A 21,771-nucleotide genomic window follows, 5' to 3' on the forward strand; every position below is an offset into this window, starting at 1 on the left:
TAGAAGATCATTTCAAAAGTTATGGTAAAGTGCGCAAAGTGGAACCACAATTATGGAGTGCCCCTTTTCCCCCTGGCATAGACAGTGGCGTACGTATTGTTCATATGGAAATACATAAGCATATACCATCCCGTATCATAGTGCACGGTTGTAAGGTGAGTGTGTCTTATGAAGGGCAGCCTATTACTTGTTTCAGATGTCAGAGCAATTTTCATACGATAGCCACGTGCCATTTGAAGAACGCAAAACCAACTACGGCCGCCCCTGAACAGACGTCTTTACACATGACGGAGATTGGCAAAGTGCATCGCTCTTTTCCCTCTTCTGGCCCGCCTTCGCTCTCTGTCCCTGCCCCCCGGGCCCCTGCTCAGAGTTCCTCAGGCTTGCCTTCATTGACTGATACCACCGAGTTTCCAGTGTTAGTACGAACCCCCGAAGTGAATTCATCTCTAACAAATAATGTTCTAGTTATGGAAGATTCTGAAGTGAAACTGCGACCCCCGCCTTTACAGAATACGCCTGTGGATGTCATGGAACTTGACTCGACTCGTCCGTCGGAGCAGGAAGTGTTAACAGTTCAGTCTGGTTCTTCGTCTGAAGTGCAAGACAATAATGTCCCGTCTTCAGCTGAACATAGTGTTACTTCTGTGCAAGCTGATTTTTCTTCACAACAAAAAAGAAGGAAAGTTACTCGAACGTCTACACGAAAGAAGGAACAGTGTGCCCTTGATGTTACACGAGGGATAGACCAAGCTGAGCCACGCGAATTACGATCACAACATCGGGCAATATCTGACTCAGAATTGCCCTGAGGCGTGGTGTGTTTACTCTTCGCTATTGACCTTCACACCTGCTTTCCAGGGCTTCGTCCGCATTGTCTGTTATGAGGTATATGGCAGTGTTAGTTTTTGTGTTTGTAAAGGAAAGTTCACTCGGTTTGTTTTCTATTCGTCTCAAAATGCGTCACTTTACTAGTGTTCATGGGAAAGAATTCCTTTCACCTTTGTAAGTACTTTTTTCTTTTTGTTAAAGTTTTCTTTTTGAGTGCTTTTATAATGTTACCAGTAAATTCATTTAAGTTAATATCACTCAATATTCATAGAATCAGTTCCGATCATAATAAGGCCCTTCTAAAACAGTTCATCGAAAGCCGCCGACCAGACGTGTGTTTTCTACAAGAAATAAGTTCTCTGCTTACATCTTTGGATTTTCTTACCAATTATCAAGTTATTATTAACCGCGACCAAGAGACTGGGGTTGCGATTTTGGTGCGAAAGGGTCTGAGTTATGATCGTGTTGTGTTAGCCCCCGAAGGAAGGGCTATACGTTGTTATATTCAGAACATTTGTTTTATAGCATTATATGGTCATTCTGGCTTTACACGTACAAAAGAGAGGAACGAGTTTTATGCAACTACCATTCCTTCTTTACTTCCTCCGGGAATTCCTCATTGTATAATTGCCGGAGATTTCAATGCAATTGTAGATCCCCGAGATTCTCTGACGCCTACCACGCCTTGTCCTACTTTGTCAGAGCTTATTCGTGTCCTAAAGTTAAAAGACGCTTTAGTGGTGTCAAAGTCTAAGCATGTATTCACCCACTGCACTACTACGACGAAGAGTAGAATCGACCGCGCTTACATTTCAGAGAGTTTATGCACTGCGGTGATACAACAAAATACAATTCCTGTGGCGCTGTCCGATCATGCCTCGATTGAAGTAGCCTTTAAAATGCCTTTCTTGCTACCACCGGCCCGGGGCCCTTCCTATTGGAAGATTAATAATGACATCATGTCTCGCCCGCAGGTTGTAGAGGAATTCTCGCGTCGCTTACCTTATTGGTGCAGCATGCAGCGGTACTACCCCTCTGTTATTTCTTGGTGGAATTTATATTGTAAACCTAAATTACGCAGTTTTTTTCAATGGCAAGGGCGGGTCGCGAGGGAAGACGACCACCATTTACATGAATTTTTATATCAAGCTCTCTGTGAATTTTGGAATGCTCCGCCTTCTCTGGAGAACCTGGCTTGTATTAACGGTATCAAACACCGATTGAAAACTATTTACTCCCACACGTCGATTAGTGCGTATTTGTCGGAAGACTTTTATCATCGCTTTCCGGAGGAGACTATAACTATTTATCATGTTGATAGGATTTTGCGACAACGGCGTTCCACCGCCATTCATTCTCTCATTCTGGGAGATGGCACTACTACTACTAATTGTTCGCAGATTTTACAAGAGTTCACGCGCTACTATACAGACTTTGCACGTGCGCGTCCCCCCACACAGCAATGAAATATTTTCAAAACGTTTCTAAAACGTGCCATCATTTCCCTTCAGAAAATGTATCCTACTTCCCTTAAGGAAATATATTCCATATGTTGTTGAAAACATTTTCCACATAATACTGTAAACATTCTCTGAATATACTCAAAAACGTTTTAGAAATATTTTATACGCCGTTAGAGAAGTTTTCCAAAAAATATTTCCTGTACGCTTTCCAAACATTACTGAAAATGTATTTGAAACGTTTTATACAATGTTAACGGAATGGTTTTTAAAATGTTTCTCATGGAATATTTTAAAATTATTTACCAGTAACACAGACAATATTTTCCTACATATGCCAAAATATATTTAGTGAATATTTTTTGTACATCTCAGAAAATATTTAGAGAATAGTTTCTGTGCATGACAAAATATTTAGGGAATATTTTCTGTACATGACAAAATATTTAGGGAATATTTTCTGTACATGATAGAACCCGAAGCCCATAGGCCAACTCGGTTTCTATTGCAGATACGGAAACAAGGTAAGATATAGAAGGAAATTTTTAAAATGCAGCAAGTTTTGTATTTATATTAGTATATCGCCCAATAGTAACGAGAAGTACAACGCTGCCACTGTTGGATAACACTGAATGAAAGAAAGTGTGGTTTGAAATTATTTGGACCAAAGGGAACGGAAAGACACAATGAAAAATATAGTGCAAGACGCAATTTTGCGTCCTTCGTATCTGCTCTTCCTCCCCCCCCCAACACCGTGGTTGCTACGCCACTGGCGTAGATATTGCATTTGCATGTTTATCCTTCACTGTGTCTCCTTTCAATTCTTCTCGGTGTAGCTAATTTTAAACCACACATTCTTTTATTCGTGTAGCCCAACATGATGTATGGTAACGCATTTTCTTTATTGAGCGGTACACTAGTACAGAAACAAAAGTGTTGCTGGAATTTATAAAATGTCCTTACATATCTTACCTTGTTTTCATATCTGCAATAGTAACCGAGTTGGCCTATGGGCTCCGGCCTTTTGCGTCACGCTATATATATCTAATGGCTTCTTGCTGGGAACAAATAGCGGGTTGAAAACAAGGCGGCCAAACTGTGACATAGCAGCTGGAAGAAAACATAATATTCTTCTGTCCAATTTTACCTGCTTAGACGCCTTTGCCTCACTCTGTCTTCATGACGAGAAACCATTGCGGCCCACAGACTCAGACAAAATAATAATAATAATAATAATAATAATAATAATAATAATAATAATAATAATAATAATAATAATAATCAGTGTAAATTGTAACTACATAATGTTAGCTTGTTCTCATAATTTTAAGCATTTTTTTAACTCAAAATCTTATTTACACAAATGGTTTCTGGGTGTTCCACTGGTGCTACTGGTATGTGGCCACGCCGTGCATATATGTTCGGGTGTCTTATGTGACTTACGAGATTCAAACTGGATATCAGTGTGTTCACAATCGTCGCCTCCAGTTTTGAAAGCGGCTGTATTGGATCCATTAAAAAAAATGAGGTTTAGACATCCAATTCAAGAAACAATTGTTGGCAATCCTTTTCCTATCTTAAAAATAATAAATCCAATATAGCCGCTTTGAAAACTGGCACGCGATGATTGTGAAGACTAATTTGCAGTCTGAACCTCGCAATATGACATAAGACACCCCAACATACATATACGGCGTGGCCACATACCAGTAGTAGCAGTGGAACACCCAGAAACATTCTGTGCATAAATAAGATTTTGAGGGGAAAAAAAAATTAAAATTATGAGAGCAAGCTAACATTATGTAGTTATAATTTACACTGTTCACTATAATAAATATACATATATATCGGTTAGTAGTTAAATAAAAATATAAATGTACACTATTCTGGCTTTATTTATTTAAATTCTCTTCAGCAGAATCTTCATGCTGCTCGTATTATTTGTTTCTATACATTAAGAACAATCTTCTCAAATATCAGAAATTCACATTTTAACTTGATAAACTTGTTCTAGAAAATTATGTCACTGACACGCTAATACTTATTTGCTTCTGTATAATCTCACTTTTGATTACCACAACTAACTCTAATTTCGACGCTGCGAATTGTCAGTTCAAGTTCTGTGGAACTGCTGAATTCTTAACTGATTTTCTTGTTCGTCTCTGCATGGCATGTTGAAGCTAAATCCCAATAATCTACGCGATCTCATCGTTAGTTACGTTTCTCTCGTGTTGCAGTTTCTGAAAATAAAAATAATAGGCAGTGTTTAATAACATAATAACAGCAGGGAATGATTAGAGATCAATTATTACATCTTAAACTTACAAAAATATTTAAAATGTTTGTGTAGGACCTACAGCAGCTTGTGAAGGCAATAATGTGTTACAAAAGTAACATCCTGAAGAAAATGTAAAGGGCAAGGAAGACAACAGCTAAAGCTGAAAGTGACATACCTCAGACTGTAGCTTAATTACGGACGTTCTAACATATTGAAGCGGTCGCACTTTTATTTTTAAAAAGTATAGCATCTTATAAATATTAAACCTAATATTAAAAATAATAATAATTTGAAAACATGTGGCAGCATTTGAGTTGATGAAGAACTAGCGTCTCATTCCGAACGCTCCGATCTCAAATCTGGGCCCGATCATTCTTTTTCCCTCAGTCGCACCAGATGAATGCCGAGATGGTTACTAAGGCTTTGATGACCGCTACCTTGCTCGATTTCTTTGCCACGGAGCAGGCCATGCATATTACTTTGCCTTATACAAATGAATAATTTTGATAATGTACGAATTAATCGTGAAATGCTCAAGAAAACTACCAACATGACAGAACAATTCAGTAAAAGGATGAACTATATTTTATACATATTCAGCTCTCTCTTCTACGGACACTTAAATGTAACGTGTCACTTGAGGACAGGAAAATTGCACATTCTGCTAAAATAAGAATTTCCAAAGCCTTTTAAATGTTATAACAGCGGTTGCAGTATATGCTTTTGGGAAATAAAGTTTACAGGAAGATGATTCTGAGAAGTATTCATGGCACAATAGTAAGTATTTAAAGCGAAGAAAATAAAAAGGGCACCAGAATGTTTTCCTTTTTTTTTAAAAAAAAAAAAACAATATTTTAAACATAGTGTATCCCTCTTCAAATGACAACTTCTATATTCTTTTCCACTCTGAAAATGAGATTAAAGGACAGTAGGGAGAGTTTCTTACCTATTATTGCGTTGGTGATTAACGAGGAAAGCTCTTTCCTTTTGCACCGTGCCAACTAAATTGCTCAGCTATTGCACTTGTCTTTTTCATGATGTTTCTTGTGATGGCTTCTAAGCTGTGACCTCCCAGTTTTTCATTTCTTAGACCTGTAATGAAATACACATTAAGCACTCAAGTAATAGTAATGGAAATTTAGAGCATACAATTGATGCCCTTAAACAAATTACATTGATTTTAGACGACAGTGTCACAGAGTCAGTTGCAATTGGCGCATCCTCAAAAACTAATATTTGCACTGACGTTTTATTTTTCCAATAAAAGAAAAGTTGCATACTAATTTTCAAGCAGTTGTACAGGGTTGGCAAAACCATGGTTTTTATTGAAAAAAAAACAGTTTTTTTTGTTTAAATAATTTACTCTATGTATTTGTATTAAATATGGACAGAAATTAATTTGTTTCGTCTTGGTGTTATTATGCTGAAAGGGAATCCAAACCGCTTCTCGGCTTACATCAAAGAGAAATTGTCCATTTCGACACGAAACCGGGACTAATTGGTCAGAAGTGAGATTGTCGACTCACTCACGAAGGACTCCTGATAAAAATACGTTATACTGATCTTTACATAGGCCTAGTTGTTCATATATTTGTCAAGAGCCATTTCAGAAGGACAAAAAAATAAGTAGTTACAGAAGTAAAAACATTACAGAATTACATATAAATCGTGAAACTTCCGCCTTGGTGTAATTATGCTGAAAGGGAATCAAAACCGCTTCTCGGCTTACATCCAAGAGAAATTGTCCATTTCGACACGAAACCGGGACTAATTGGTCAGAAGTGAGATTGTCGACTCACTCACGAAGGACTCCTGATAAAAATACGTTATACTGATCTTTACATAGGCCTAGTTGTTCATATAATTGTCAAGAGTCATTTCAGAAGGACAAAAAGATAAGTAGTTACAGAAGTAAAAACATTACAGAATTACATATAAATCGTGAAACTTCCGCCTTAGCCATTGGGAAAATCCTATTATTAGTTTAAATGTATTTGTATGTAAAATTTTAAGGTCAACGTATCATATTAAATGACAAATTTGTTATGTAGATAACATTCAACAAAATGAAAACAAAGTCGAATCCAAGCTGATGTTGGAAGCTACGTAGGCAGTTGATACATTTTGCCAATTTCTATCAATATATTTAAGCAACCTTGGTTTATTTATAAAACAACAGGCATTCAGGCAAGTAGAAATATACAATTTGGTTTCGTTTCGTATGTTTAGGCTTATCCTTATGAAATATCAAAGTTATCACGGAGAAGACTTTCGCTTAAAGGGACACCTCGAATCGCTACTTGGTTTACACTTGAAAGATGGGTTGTGGTTCGACCGAGAAGTGAACACGGGACCCCTTGATTAAAAAGTGAGAAGTAGATAAACGTAATGCAGATGGTGTGATATGTGGAGACGTTACCATGAAGTTCACACGATTTAAAGCATTTTTCGTTCTTTTTTCTTTTTTGGTTTAAACCTGTTGGTTTTTTTGAAAAAAAAAAAAACAGCTGTTTAAACCAGCCAACCCTGCCGTTGTAAATTAGAAATTGCTGAAAGCAATGTATCTATAAAAAATAGCAGGAAGACGAGGAATAATTTAAGTTTCAGAATATACACGGTGATTGTAAAGTCAATGCCTATTTTTAATCTAGATTATCCTAGAAACTAGCATCAGCTTAGCTGGCGTGTGATACTGTTAACATTTTAGAAGTTGTGGAAAATGCGGGTGCATAGGTTGAAATGTAACTTAATCACCAAATGGTGCACTCTAATAATGTATTCGATGAAAATAAAACTGTGATAGTTTGTTTAGTTTTAGAAATATTCATTGTTACAAATAAGAACTGACTTTACACCCACGCTGTATTCAGGGAGTAGTAATGGAGAAAACAAACTATTCGCGAACATGGATGAGAGATACTTTCCAGCATGCATTGTTTAACAAGTCACGTATTTCCAAATTACTTCCAAAGCAAAGCCTACACGAAGTTGTTCTATCAGAATTCATAAATATCAAATTCTGCGGAGAATTGTAGGCACTATAACGTCAGCAACCTATATTAATACACTAGTTTAGCATTGTTCACAGATTGAAAATATGTATAACTCAAGAAGCATGTACTTGTACATGGAAATTAAGATGAAATGAAACATTTAGTTTAACGTCCCACGTTTATGCATCCAGGGTGAGAAGACGCTGATGATGAGAAATGAATGAAATAGTGGAATAAAGTAAGTGGGAGGAAACGGGACAGCTCCGAGAAAACACATGCACATGGTTTGTCTACCACAAAGCCCGCTTGGCGCTAGCTGGGATCGAACCAAGGACCCTATGCAGCAGAGATGAACTACGTACTTTCTAAACGTTTCAACTAGTTCTAAACGTACTCGCTTCACTGTCAGACCAACAATTGAGCCTCTTTGACTCTAATATACGGAATTTTCAAAAACTCTCGGACACGTGTCTACTAACTTTTACCACCAATCTCCCTTAGCCTTATAGACATAATCGTGGGACGTTAAACTGAAAGATTTCATTTTCATTTCATTTCATAATTTTTACCACCTCCATCGCCGTCAGCACCCTTCTTCTTCCCTTCTAGGACATATATTTAAATAAGTAAGCTTAATTATTTATCTAATTATTTTAAATTAGAAGTTCATGTCTCTAACCTTCAAACCAAAACTTTTTTTCCTTTGCCCCTCTTTTCTTCAAATTTTTACTAAAATATCAAAAATCAGTGAAACACGTGCAAATTATTTTGAATGAGGAGCCTAAACACAAAGTATTAAGTTTCTAAGCTTAAGGGATTCGGAGATGTGGCCATCTTATTAAAATGCTTTTCACCCCTTTCCGTGTATCCGCCCTATTTCTTCCATTCTAAGTTGTGTCAAAATAATAATAATAATAATAATAATAATTAAAAACTGAAATACGTGTCTAATTGTGTTAAATGATGAGTCCGAATTCCAAACTCCATGTTCCTAACCTTCAAATCTTCCGGGATATCGACATTTGATTATAATAATTGCAAACCCATCCCCTGTTTTTGATTTTTCCCTCTTATCTTCCCATTTTTAATAAAATATCAAAAAACCCTTAAAAACCTATCAAATTATTTTAAATGAGAAGTCCAAATAAAACTTCAAGCATCTAAGCCTAAGACATTCAGAGATATAGCCACTTTATTAAAGTACTTCCCGCCCCTTTCACGTAGAATTTCCAAAAAATCTTCCTCAGTGGTACCATACGTCACAAATCCTATGTACTGTCGAAATTTCAAGTTTTTAAATTAATCGGCTTGTCTTGTACGAGGATCAATCAGTCGTCACTCAGACCTTTAATTTTTAGGTGCTGGATTACTTTCGGCGCACCACATTTTGGAAGATATGCAGGTAAAATTCAAAACTATGCATGAAAAGACACATTTATAAAAAATAAATTTCTGCAGGCGATAGAATTAAATTCAAAGTAATATACATGTATTTTAGGTTTATAAGTGAAGCGTTACAAGTGTAAAATAATTATAAATGCTTTACGATGGATAAAATACGTAAGTGCATACGAAGACAACTGTATAAGATACTATTTTCCACCGGCGCCGTATTCTTACACATTGTACAGAAGCTGTATTTTATATTTACAAGAGAAGCACTACTAGTATGACTTTTGGTTGTTTTTTATTCTTGGCACTGTAGTTCTTCTCGAACTTTTTTTAAACCTCTATTTAAATTTCTTGAAATCTTATCTCTTCCATCTTTATATATATATATATATATGAACTTCTAAAATTTGTAAAAAAGATATATAGATAGGTATAACAAGCAATTTCTGGTTGAACTCAGATATTCATATGCATAATACAAAACAAGCGTCGGATCTTAATGTAGTCTTCACGTTTAAAAGTGCATAAGAATAGTACATTTCCTATGGCAGTGAATATTTATAACAAGCTTCCTTCCACTTTAAAAAACAAAACATCCGGCTTCAATAAAGCAATCAAGTACTAACTATTCGAGCACTGCTTCTATTCTGTAGGAGAATATCTCGCAAATCTATAATCACTTATATTAAAAATGTCTGTAGTAAATAAGGATTAAAGTGTATATATATTTTTGCATATGTATAATGTAATGCTTTATTAACTGTTATATTGTTTTATATCGTTGTATGTAAATTAGAATAATGAAAAATTGTACCTCTTTTACTTAAATTGACGCTATTTTACTATTGGATGTAGATTTAAATGTATAAATATGTACACATTCAATGTTCTTGTGACGTGTCCAACTCATACGTTCACGTTGTGAAAAATTTGTATGAAAACGTGTGAAAATAAATACAATACAATCAGGGTTTGAAAAACCCTGACTTTTTTGAAAAAGCCCAACACACCTGGACCCATATGGGGTTTTTCGGGTATTTTCGGGTTTAATTGAGGTTTTTTAAAAAATATTCCAATGTCGTTAGGGTAAAAGTGTTAGAATGTGATTTATATTTCAAGATTATGATTGTCACAACTTGCAACAATTTTCTATTCACTGCTGTTTTGAAAAATGACTGTCATTTTGAAATTTTACGTTGGATCGCCGCCAAAATATATACAGTTAATTTAGAGTGTCTTGTGCTTCTACTCTGAAAATTTCAACTTGAAAAACTGAAAACTGCGGCGTGGATATCCGCCATTTTGAAATTTTAGGTTGGTATGCCGCCAAAATCTGAATATGAGAAATTTAGTTTATCTCGTACTTGTACCCTGAAAATTTAAACTTAAAAGACGGAAAGTGGTACCCTGCTGTACGTGTGGTACAGGCAGACGAACGAACAAATATAGAACGAATCAGCCTAATACCCTTACTGACATTCGCCAAATATGAACACCAAATATATTAATTGAAAACAAATATATTAATTTAATTTAGAACAAATCAATCTATAACTCATGTTTTATAAAATAAATGTTTCAAAATGTCTTAAATAAAATTAAATATTTTCTAGCGTAAAATAAATGGTTCTATTGTTGAAGTCCACTTCCGATACTTTGTGCGTTCAATTACGGGAATTTCCCGAGCACTTGTTGCAAGACCGTTCTCCCAGAAAATTAATTTAAAACAATTAACATATATGCAGTGTGTTTCAAAACAACACCGACACCGCTTTGGGAGGTGATAACTGACACCAACGTAAGACAAAAAGTATAGATCAACCTAGGTGAACAAATGCTTCCTTTCGGAGTTATAAGCTGCCGAAAACATGAACAAAAGGTAGTTGGCCAGTACTCCAAATAATATGCCAGTAGCAAGGCTAATTCTATAAAAATTGTTGCGTGAGTACCGCAGGATTCTGAAACGTGTATTTTTGGAGAGTGCACATCTCAGTTTTTAAGTGAAGTCTCGACATGACTACGGTAGGTCCCATAGTTTTGGCGCTATAGACCTTTAAAATTCATCTTTTCATATTTTCGGCAGCCTACAAGTCCGAAAGGAAGCAATTGTGCACCCAGGTTGGTCTATACTTTTTGTCTTATCTTGGTGTCAGGAATCATCTCAAAAACGTTGTCGGTGTTGTTTTGAAACATCCTGTATAATTCAACTTCATAAAGTAAATGTTTCAATGTGTCTTAAATTAAACTAAATATCTTACAGCGTAAAATAAACAGTTTTATTAGGGACGCGGTGGCTCAGTGATAGAGCGTTCACCTCCGGTGCTTGGGGTCCCTGGTTCGATTCCAGCTCGCGCCGTGTCGACTTCTTGGTGGATAAACACCGTGCTCGTGAGTTTTCTCGGGTTCTTCCGTTTCCTCTCACTTGGTTCATTTCACCATTTCATTCATTTCTCATAATCACGGTCTCCTTTAGCCTAACAGGCATAATTGTGGGACGTAAAACTGAAAGATTTCATTTCATTTTTTTCAAATAGTTTTATTGTTGAAGTATTCAGTTCCGATGCTTTGTGCGTTTAATTGCGGGAATTTCCCGAGCACTTCTTCGCGACGAAGGTTTATTATTATTTTCCGAAAATGCAAGCTTTCTTTACTGTACATCGAAACTTCCACTAGTACAAAGTTTGAATGCAGCACTTGAAATAGTAAGCGTTACGCACTCTTCGAAACTCCGAGCATTAAGATTCTTAAATTTGACACGAATTTTTACGCTATTGCTGGTGTTGATTCTACAGAAAGCTTATTTGAAAAGTAGCAACAAATAACTAAACTGTTGTTGGAAAACAAACTCTACTGAAGAATACCAGTGTTACCATCAAAGATTATAAAAAATAATACTAATAGTTTTATTAATACACTACATATTTACTAGTACTACCAGCACCTATGGCCCTAAACCCATAAGATGTATGGGGGATAATGTCCTTCGGCGTCGCCGAGTAAGCGAGCACACTATTCACGGAAAGTATTTTCTAAAATATAAAATTGCATATTTTACTTCAAATAGGATATCAGCACATTCCATACATTAATTTGTTCTATAATTATCTCAATCTAAGGTACGTTTTTTTAAAATGCATTCAGTGCATCCAGAACTTTATAAAGGCCTTACTTTGAATGTTGTATACCTTAACGTGAAAGCATCTAATTTACCCAAGGAAAGTCCAAAATATGATACGAATCACTTCCAATATGATACGAATCACTTAATTGCACCAATAATATACTAACGAAAATCTCAAAAATCAAGGTGGGTCCAACCCGAAAAAACCCGGTGCTTTTTCGGGGCTGGGCCCACTTGGGCAAACCCTGAATACAATACAATACTAGAATAATTGTAATTTTTCGGCAAATCTAGTCTGATGGCCCCCTTGAATTTTATATATGCTAGGTGAAATATTTACATTCGCCTGCCGCAAATCATTTAAGAGACAATAATAAAATTAGCGAAAGAATTATAATTTTTCAACAAATATTTCGAGTGGCACGCCAATAGTAAACCTGCACACAGAATTAGTCAATACTCGAGCAGGCTGTTCTACCAAATTTTGACGCATTTCTTGCATCTTCCGGTTTCTTTTTGCAGAACATGCACTAAATGAAAAATCCTTAAGTTTAACGTCCCACGGTTATGCCGCTTAGGCTAAAAGGAGACGGAGATAATGAGAAATGAGTGAAATGAAGAAAGGGGGGAAACAGGAGAACCCCGAGAAAACCCACGAGCACGATGTTTGTTCACCACAAAGTCTACACGGCGCGAGCTGGCATCGAACCAGGGACTCCAAGCACCGGAGGTGAACGCTCTACCACTAAGCAACCGCATCCCCCTATGCACTAAATGAGGAGCTCTAAAAGAAAAAGCGAAACAACTTGTGCTAGGTGGCCAGTAAAAAACAAGAAAGCTATTTCACCGAGTCAGGGCAGAAGCACAGCAAGGGGCCCGAGCGACAGCGTAGGGAGCAGGCACGTCAGCGACAGGGGGTAGGGGTACGCATAAAAGAGAATGGTCATTTACAATATTTGTAATTATTCTTATCTTCAAAAACACTTAATTTCGATGTTTTAAAAAATACCTTTCACAGCTAATACACGTGTGTTACACCCCCTTTCTTTCTCACCTTTACGACTGAAAATAGTGTATGTAGGGCCTTATAAAGCCTCTGCCTCTGTTCTGAATTTTTCCTTGTGAATACATCTTTTGCACACTTTGCGCAGTTGATTTTACGCGCTTCAACATACCATGACTCTGCAGAAACTTTATAATCCTTCTCTCTCTATTACACAATTCTTTTAAAAAAAATCGCATTACGGCCATCGCAGATGTTCACAACTGACGTATGAACCGGAAATTCCCGCCGCTTACTTCTACTCTATTTGCATTCAAAATCCATTTCAATAAGCTGTGCAATGACAGAAATAACTTACATTCACACTCTTATTCCTTCACGAAAAATATTTCACATTTTACCTATAAATTTTGTTCTCGGTGTAAACGTCTGCTCGAGTGAACCCCACAATTATTATAACCCAGTGGTGTATTTAAGGGGGGGCTTCCGGGTCTAAGCCCATTGAAATTGTACTTACGATATTAAAGTAAATAAATCATCTTGCAGAATTTTCTCATCTCCAGGAACAAAGTTAGCCAAGCTCCTTTCCCCTAAAAAAATCGTGAATGCGTCATTAAAATGGTAATATACGCGCCATTATCCCGTCATCAAAATAGAAGAGTACGGGCCTGCTCCCTTCGAAAGCACCCCCTTGGGCCCCCACCTTCACCCTCCATGACTCGGTTAGATGGCATTCGTGCTTTTTAGTAGCCCCCTATCAGAGATTGATTTCTATTTTTTCTACTGTACTTCTTATCCACACATCAGGACTCAGTATAAATACGCAAATCGTAAAAGAATTGTAACTTTTCAACAATTAATTCTGACGGTCCCCTTGAATTTTATCTATGCCAAGTGAAAAATTTATACTTCGCTTGGCGAAAACTATTGAATACACAAGAAAGAAAGTGGTGAAAGAATTATATCTCATTAAGTATTTCGAGCAGTGTTTCTTCCAGACCTGTTTTTGGGAGGGCAGTGCCCCCCCCCCCGGAGCATCCAAAACAATACGTTTATAATAATAACTAGAATAGTATTAGCAATGCACCCGGAACATTACTTCTGAAAGACACATGCCAGAAGTAAAACTGTCATTAAAATGGTAATATACACCTGGTAACTCTTTACTTTGGGCAAGGCAGTAACATTATAAAGTACAAATATCCGAGCGAGCGTTAGCGAGTGAAGGCGGGCTAGAGCCCCGGCAGTGCACGTTGTTTTCTGTCTTTCCTTCTTGGGAACTGTAACTAAGTGCAGGAACAGGTTCAGATGAATTGGTTATTGCCACTGCCTTGCCTAAAGTACACTTGCCCACATCTTTTCCCTTTGGAAAGCATCCACTTGCTCCTGCTATCCTCCACCTTCGCCCTGCTCTGATTCAGATAGTATTGGTGCGGGAAGGTTCTAGAACACAGGTCCCCATATAGGTTAATATATTTTTTTTTCTGTACCAAAGTAAAATATTTAATTCACATAGTATTGCCGAGCGAGCGTTAGCAAGTAAAAGCGGGTTAGAGCCCCGCAGGGCACGTTGATTTCTGTCTACATTACAGATAAATGGGAAGAGAGACCTGTGTTCTAGAGCCCTGCCTATTGGTGCTTTTTAGTGGTCACGTAGTACAGACTGATTTGTATTTTTTGCACTGTAGTTTTTACGTCATACATCCGGCCCCGTATATATATACGCAAATCATAAAATAATAACTGTAATTTTTCGAAAATTACTTCTGACGCTCCCTTTGAATTTCATCTATGCCATGTGACGTATTTCAAATCGCCTATCGAAAATCACTTAGGAGACAATAAAAAGAAATGGTAATAGTATACATGAGAACGTCGTGATCTGCGTTTCTTCTGTGTTCTATTACCACTTCTACATGAAATACCATAAATTTTCTACGTAGTGCAATAGTAAGAAGTATCCATGTGCACAAGACATGCGATATGCGTTAAATCCCCCCCCTCACACACACATAGTCATAGATAAAGTACAAGGGCACTACACATGCAGATATGAAGTACAGGTACGTTCTGTTTTATTTTCGTATCAGTCGATAAGTAAATCAAAGTCGCTTTGTTACCCCCTTGGTAAGTTCGTAGATACTCAATGAATAATCCCTAAAAGTATGAGCGTCCAGCTCCTTCGGGAACTGACGCGGCTTTACGTATACCATATCCAAAGAAAATTATAAAAATAATCCATTTTTCAGCAATTATTTCGAATGGTGAGCCAAAAGAAACCTGCACGGTATTTTATGTATAAACATAAAAAGTAGAAATCTAGTCTCCCACGACCTTTATTAATTTGTAAACATAAATTTGTGAGGTTATAGTTAAGGAGCCGTACTTCCCATTTAGGGAAGGACGAGAAACGCCATACTTCCAGGAATTATTCATTGACTATCTAGGATGTTAAAAAGTAGGTAATAGACTGAGTTCTTGCCCTTGTACTTAGGGTGTTTAGGTAGTGCAACAGTAAGATGTATCCTCGTGCACGGGAGATGAGAAGTAGCTGTTCTTAACTATTACCATTTGTCATAACTTTTACAGACAATAAAGGTAAATTATTTTATGTAATCGTTCTACTTACCGACTTTTCTTTTAAGTTCTTGGTGTCACAACTTCACAGAGACAGCTTCTTCTTCTTCTGTGGTTGCAACTTGCCTTAGCGAATATCGCTCTCCCGGCAATTATAGACTTCATGATCAAAAGAAAAAGATGCAGAATTGAAATGAATCTTTAGAGATGCTTATAAGATGCTAAATAACGTAGATCTTTGTAAATAAAGATAATAAGCAGTAAGAACAGGTGGGGATAAGGTGACAGAGACAGATCAACATTCAAATTCAACATATCGCGCCAGGAATGCTGGTACTTGTGATAAACAAATGACGGTTGATGTAGCGATGCTATTTTGCAATCTCAAATAAATGGCTTGTCACACAAGATATTATAAATTTCAAATTTTTAACAAATATATTTATTTGATGCTGCTAGTGATTGGTAATAATGCTACTACAATACTCTTGTGAGAGAATTTATTCAACATTCGATAAAATATTCTGGAAATAATTCTAAAATATTGCATGAGAATATTTCATTTTAGTTACAGCACAAGGTAACAAAAGCATTTCCATACAAAATTAATAGGCGTTTTAAAAATATTTCTCATATTACGAACGAATTTATTTTTAAAATATTCGAAATATTTTAAAAATTATATTTCATATGTTTTCTTGTAAGAATAGAAAAGATTGCATATGACATGTTGGAAAACATTTTATTGTGTTCACAGGCCTATTCTGTTTTCTTTATCATGTAGACCCTATGTAAAACATTTTTAGTGTTACTTCGAAAACATTTTCTCTCTCAACTAGGGGTAAAAACTGCGGGGGACGCTGCCCCCACCTGGAAAAAATATGTACGGCGTCTCTTCAGTTCCTAAAAAAAAAATACAATGGTCAAAGATAGTCAGGGGCAACGGCGTGACGTCATCCGCTACCTACCGTCCCCCCACCTTTTCAGATCCACTTTTACCACTGCTCTCAACATTGAAAACATATTACATTACATTCAACACAATATTTCTATTACAATTTGTGAAAATTTTCCTTACGTTATTTTCCTACTAACGTTCTAAAAATGCACATTCTGTCAGTGGCGTATTTACGATTTTGTTTCGTGGAGGGAATTTTTGCTAACTTTATTCCTGGAAATGTGAAAATTGTGCAGGATATTTCATTTACGTTAATATAGTAAAACAAATTTCGGTGGGGCTTAAGCCCGGAAAGCTTATTTAACGCCACTGCTTCTTGTACTTCATTAAATGTTCTCCAAACACATTTTAAAAAATATTTCCGGCAAATATTTGGGATACTTCTCAGATCTAACAAGGAATGTGTTTTCTCCAGTAACGGAAGAGTATATTCTGGAAACAATGTAAAAATGTTTCTATAATAGACCTATATCAGAAAATGTTGTTCACTAAAGACACAAAATATTTTCCAAAACAGAATGGAAAACATTTTTCTATTCATTTTTAATGTTTCCTTTTATCTGTTTTAAAGTTTTATATTCAAAATTTGATAAAATATTCTGGAAATAATACTAAAATATCATACGAAAATATTTCATTTAAGTTATAGGAGAAGATTACCAAAATATTTTTGTAAAAATTAAGTAAACCTTTTTAAAACATTACTAAAAAATATTTCTTATATTATGAAATATTTTTTTAAAATATTCTAAATGTTTTTTATAATATATTTTTAATACGTTTTTCTCGTAAAAATAGAAAATGTTGCAAATAACGTATTAGAAAACATTTTTTAAATATGTATAGTATATTTCGTTTCATTGTTTTCCGTATCACATATGGAAAACATTTTTAGTATCATTTCAAAAATATTTCCCTTCTCAACAGTGAAAACATATTAAATTAAATCGAAAATAATATTTCTAATATATTTTGTGAATATTTTCCTGGATTTACTTTCCGGCAAGCATTCTCAAAATGTACTCCCGGTAATTTCTGAAATGTTTTACAAACATTTTTGGGAAAATATTTTCGGGAAATGTTCGGAATACATTGAGGGAACCAGGATGGAAATCTCCAGAGAAGGAAAACCTTTTGGAAACCAAGGAAAATATTTTCTTTTGATTGAGAAAATATTCCTTGCTGTGTGGGCCATAGACTACTCATATGCCCCGGAGTTTTTGTCCACGTTATCTCACCATCTCACGGATGACGAGTGTCAGACATTGATCAATCCCATTAGTGCGGAGGAAATATTCGCAGTCCTCAGGCGGGCAAAGGGCAGTATTGCCCCCGGAGAAGACGGATTAAATATCCAGTTTTATAAACAGTATTGGTCTCACCTCAGTCCCTCTATTACCGCTTTATTCAATGCTTGGTTACAAGGCGAAGCAGTGGGTCGTAATACCGCTATCTTAGTCCTCATTCCGAAATCCCGCACAGCGCATTATGTTCAGGACTATCGACCTATTTCTTTATTGCCCGTCGATCTTAAGTTGTTCACTAAAGTGCTTACAGCCCGACTTCGACCAATCATCCGTCACTACATTAGTCCTTATCAGGCAGCACTCCATGCTACGCATAACCTGTCATATACTCTTCGTTCTTTGCGCGATATTTTTGCTTATTTTCATTTTCGGCAGGTGCCTGCGGGTGCATTAGCTGTAGATTTAGAAAAAGCGTACGACAGTTTGGATCACAGTTTTTTGTTGCAGGTGCTGGAAGCCTGGAGGTTTCCTTTAGCCTTCCGCACAGTCATTAACAATTTATATACCACGGCCAATTTCCGTATACAGATTAACGGACACCTGTCCCCTCTTATTCCGCTGAAACGTGGATTAAGGCAAGGATGTTCTTTGTCAACGATACTTTTTGCACTTGCATTAGATCCTTTACTTCGACAGTTGGCCACCCTGCACCCCCCTGGACCCTCCCGTTTTTTGAGTCAAAATATATTCGGGTATGCGGATGACGTCACCATCACCGGAGTGGATCCTGTTCTTATGGCGCGGGTTTTTGCAGTGTTGCAACGTTTTGCACTTTGTTCCGGATTACAGTATAATGTACAGAAAACTAACCTATTACAGTTCAATGGTTTCCATTTACCTGCTAACGAGCCCGGGGTGCCGTGTGTACCTCACGTCACTTCCTTGAAGATCTTAGGTATCCCGTTTACGTCACAACCTACTCCCCTTTTCGAGGAGATTTGGTCCCCGTTGTTGTTACAAATTCGGCAGCTTTTGTTTTCACAGCGTTTCCGTCGCCTTCATTTAATTCATCGTATTCACTTTATCAATATTTACATTGCACCCAAGCTGTGGTACCGGGCTCGAATTTTCCCCTTACCGGAATTGTTCGCTAAGCGGTTTGACTCCTTATTCCTATGGAATATATGGCGTGGCTTCTATTTTCGTATTCCACGTGCAGGACTCTATCTTCCCCGTTCACAGGGAGGGTTGGGTCTAGTACATCTCACATTGAAATGTCAAACTCTGTTTATGCTCGATTTCTACGCGGCAGTTGCTATTAACGAATCCTTCACACAGCAATGGATACGATGTTTTTGGCCTAGTTATGAATACCCTGTGAGCCCCCCGTTTATTAACTTTGCTGATTGTTGTCCGACGTACATTACTTCACTAATACGTTATTGGACATACAGTGGTGTGGTTCTCTGCCCTACAGGATACAATTCTCGCACTTTGTATAACTTCCTTCTCTCGTTGCCTAACGATCAGATTATTCTCCGAATTCCTCACCGATATCCTCAGACTACGTGGTCACAGGTATGGGCTAATATCTTTGCCCCAGTATTACCTTCATACCTACAGGTTGAATGGTTTCAAGTGGTGCATCAGTTGGTGCCTACGCGCTCTCGTTTATTTCAGCTGAAACGTGTTCCTGACCCACTGTGTTCTCGATGCGCCAAAGAAGATACTCTATCCCACCGGTACGATCAGTGTGTGGGTGCTCCAACTATCTGGAACTGTCTCACGTCCTTCTTAGGACGAATTTGTCGTCGACCTCCACACCAGTTCACAGTATCCTATGTTTTGTTTCCGGATTTTCGTTATTTTCCACAGACCAAACACCACGCTGTGCTTTTTATACTGGCTTGTACAATTGTGTATATCCATCGCCATGTGCCTTTGCTGGATGCTCGCACCTACTTGGATTTTTTAAAACGCACTCGCCGAAAGCTCTTTTCCCCCGAGTTGGACAGGCAGTATTTTAGTAGGTTTTTAGAAGTGGTGTTGCAGTAATCTCCTTCCTTCTCGTTAAAAAAAAAAAAAAAAAAAAAAAAAAAGCTACAAATCAGGATGTAGGTTTATCTTTTCGTTTCTAATTTTTTTTAATTTTTTTTTCGTGGTTATTGTTATACTTACATTTTCCTTTTCTTGTATGTAAGACATATTGTATTGTAGTACCCTAGGAGTCAGTCTGGTTCTTGTACACTTTTTGTATAAAGACAAGCATATGAACAATAAAACTAGTGGCAGAGTGAGAAGAATGCCCGATTAAAGTACAAAGGGTCCCGGGTTCGATTCCCGTTCGAGTCAAGCTTTTTGTGTTTTTTGCTTCAACCAATAAAGTAGCCATTTTTAACTATAAATAAAATATTAATTCACCATATGTTTATAATCAATTAAAACAATAGAAATTTTCAATCACTTGTAAAATCTTTCAAAGTTCCATGTTAACTAGGAACAAAATTTAATCCATTCTGTAAATATTATTGTTATTGCAGTCGTTGTGTAAAAATGTTCTTGAAGCTTTGTGTCTACATATGTTGTTAGTGTGAGAATTACAAGGGGAATGAGGGGTGAAACTCCTTTGGTTATAGGAACATCCAGTATTAGCAAAGGGGATTACCCCCTCAACTCATTTGTAATTCGCACACTGTCAACAAATGAATACACGAAGCGTCAAGAACAATTATTACACAACGACTGTCGTCAAGGGCACCGATTCTGAGGGGGGTGAGACTGGCCCCCAAAGCTCTTGTAGGCCCCATGTATTTTTATGAATGTGTTTTTTTATTTGTATTTTTTTATTGTTATATGTATCTTTTTATGAATGGGCCCCCCAAATTTACAGAGAAGTCGGCGCCGTTGACTTGACTGTCGTAACCTAATACAACTCGTGATATCAGTATATTTAGGGAATAGATTAAATGTTCTTGCTAGTTAACATGGAAGATTGAAAGATTTCTCAAGTGATTTGAAAATTTCTATTGTTTTATTCATTATAAACACATGGTGAATCAACAATTTACTTATAGTTACAAATGGCTACTTTATTGGTTGAAGCGAAAAACAAAACAAAGGTTGACTCCAACGGGAATCGAATCCGGGACCCTTTGCATTTAAGTTGCACACTTTACTCACCCTGCCACCCCATCACATGATAAACTTGAGCATCGTATAGAATATGTGGCGAGTAGCAAACTTTTTGAAGACGGTTTTTCTCGTTATTTTTGTCCATTACGCTCTCCCAGTTTGTAATATTAACTGTTTAAATGTGCGCTACCCCCTCGCAAAAAATGGCACCGAAGTTCACTTACCAAAGTCTGTGTTCTCCTTGAGAGAAAAATTGACTATAATCAAATGCATTACATCAGCGAATAAAAATCATGCTACGCTGTTCAAGTTGAACGAACATCATTAGAATTCGAAAGAAGGATAGATACACATATTTCATTGATCTACTTTGTCTCAGTACAGAACTGACTATCAGAGGATGAACTGAAATTATATGAAGTCCATAACGTTCAATTTTATGGCTTCTAGGCCAATGAAAACAGATCGAAAGCCGCAATATGAATAGCGTACGCAACTTTGGCATAGGAGATCCGGAAGGAGTGCATGAGGTTCGGATTCGAAGTTAAGCAGTTGCTCCACGTTTCATATGCCTCGCTACCGAAGGGATGCTAAACTCAAATCCCATCTGCCATTAATGCAGACAGGTAATAGATGAATGGTAATTACTGCGAAAGAATTTGTGAAGTGAGAATGTAAGAGAAAATAGGATAATCCCGAAAAAAACATGGGTACGATATTCTCCACCACGAACTTCTATGGTCCGGGAACGAACGAGGTTTCTCCCATACCAGAAGAGA

At 36.9% G+C, this 21,771-nt stretch overlaps 1 long non-coding RNA gene across 2 annotated transcripts; it reads right to left on the bottom strand.

The window, feature by feature from the left end:
* Positions 1-4,174: 4,174 nt before the first annotated feature.
* Positions 4,175-15,969, bottom strand: LOC145665754 (uncharacterized). 2 transcript variants are annotated; one of them, XR_014127637.1, is made up of 3 exons: positions 15,708-15,969; positions 5,516-5,661; positions 4,175-4,531 (listed from the first exon to the last, which is right to left on the bottom strand). It is a non-coding gene; the product is annotated as an uncharacterized LOC145665754 (long non-coding RNA). The 2 variants fall into 2 exon arrangements; XR_014127636.1 differs by lacking the exon at positions 15,708-15,969 and adding an exon at positions 13,596-13,663.
* Between the last annotated feature and the right edge of the window lie 5,802 nt (positions 15,970-21,771).

Source organism: Thermobia domestica, chromosome 12 (genome assembly GCF_964235325.1).
Source record: "Thermobia domestica chromosome 12, izTheDome1.hap1.1, whole genome shotgun sequence".
Lineage (NCBI taxonomy): Eukaryota > Metazoa > Arthropoda > Insecta > Zygentoma > Lepismatidae > Thermobia > Thermobia domestica.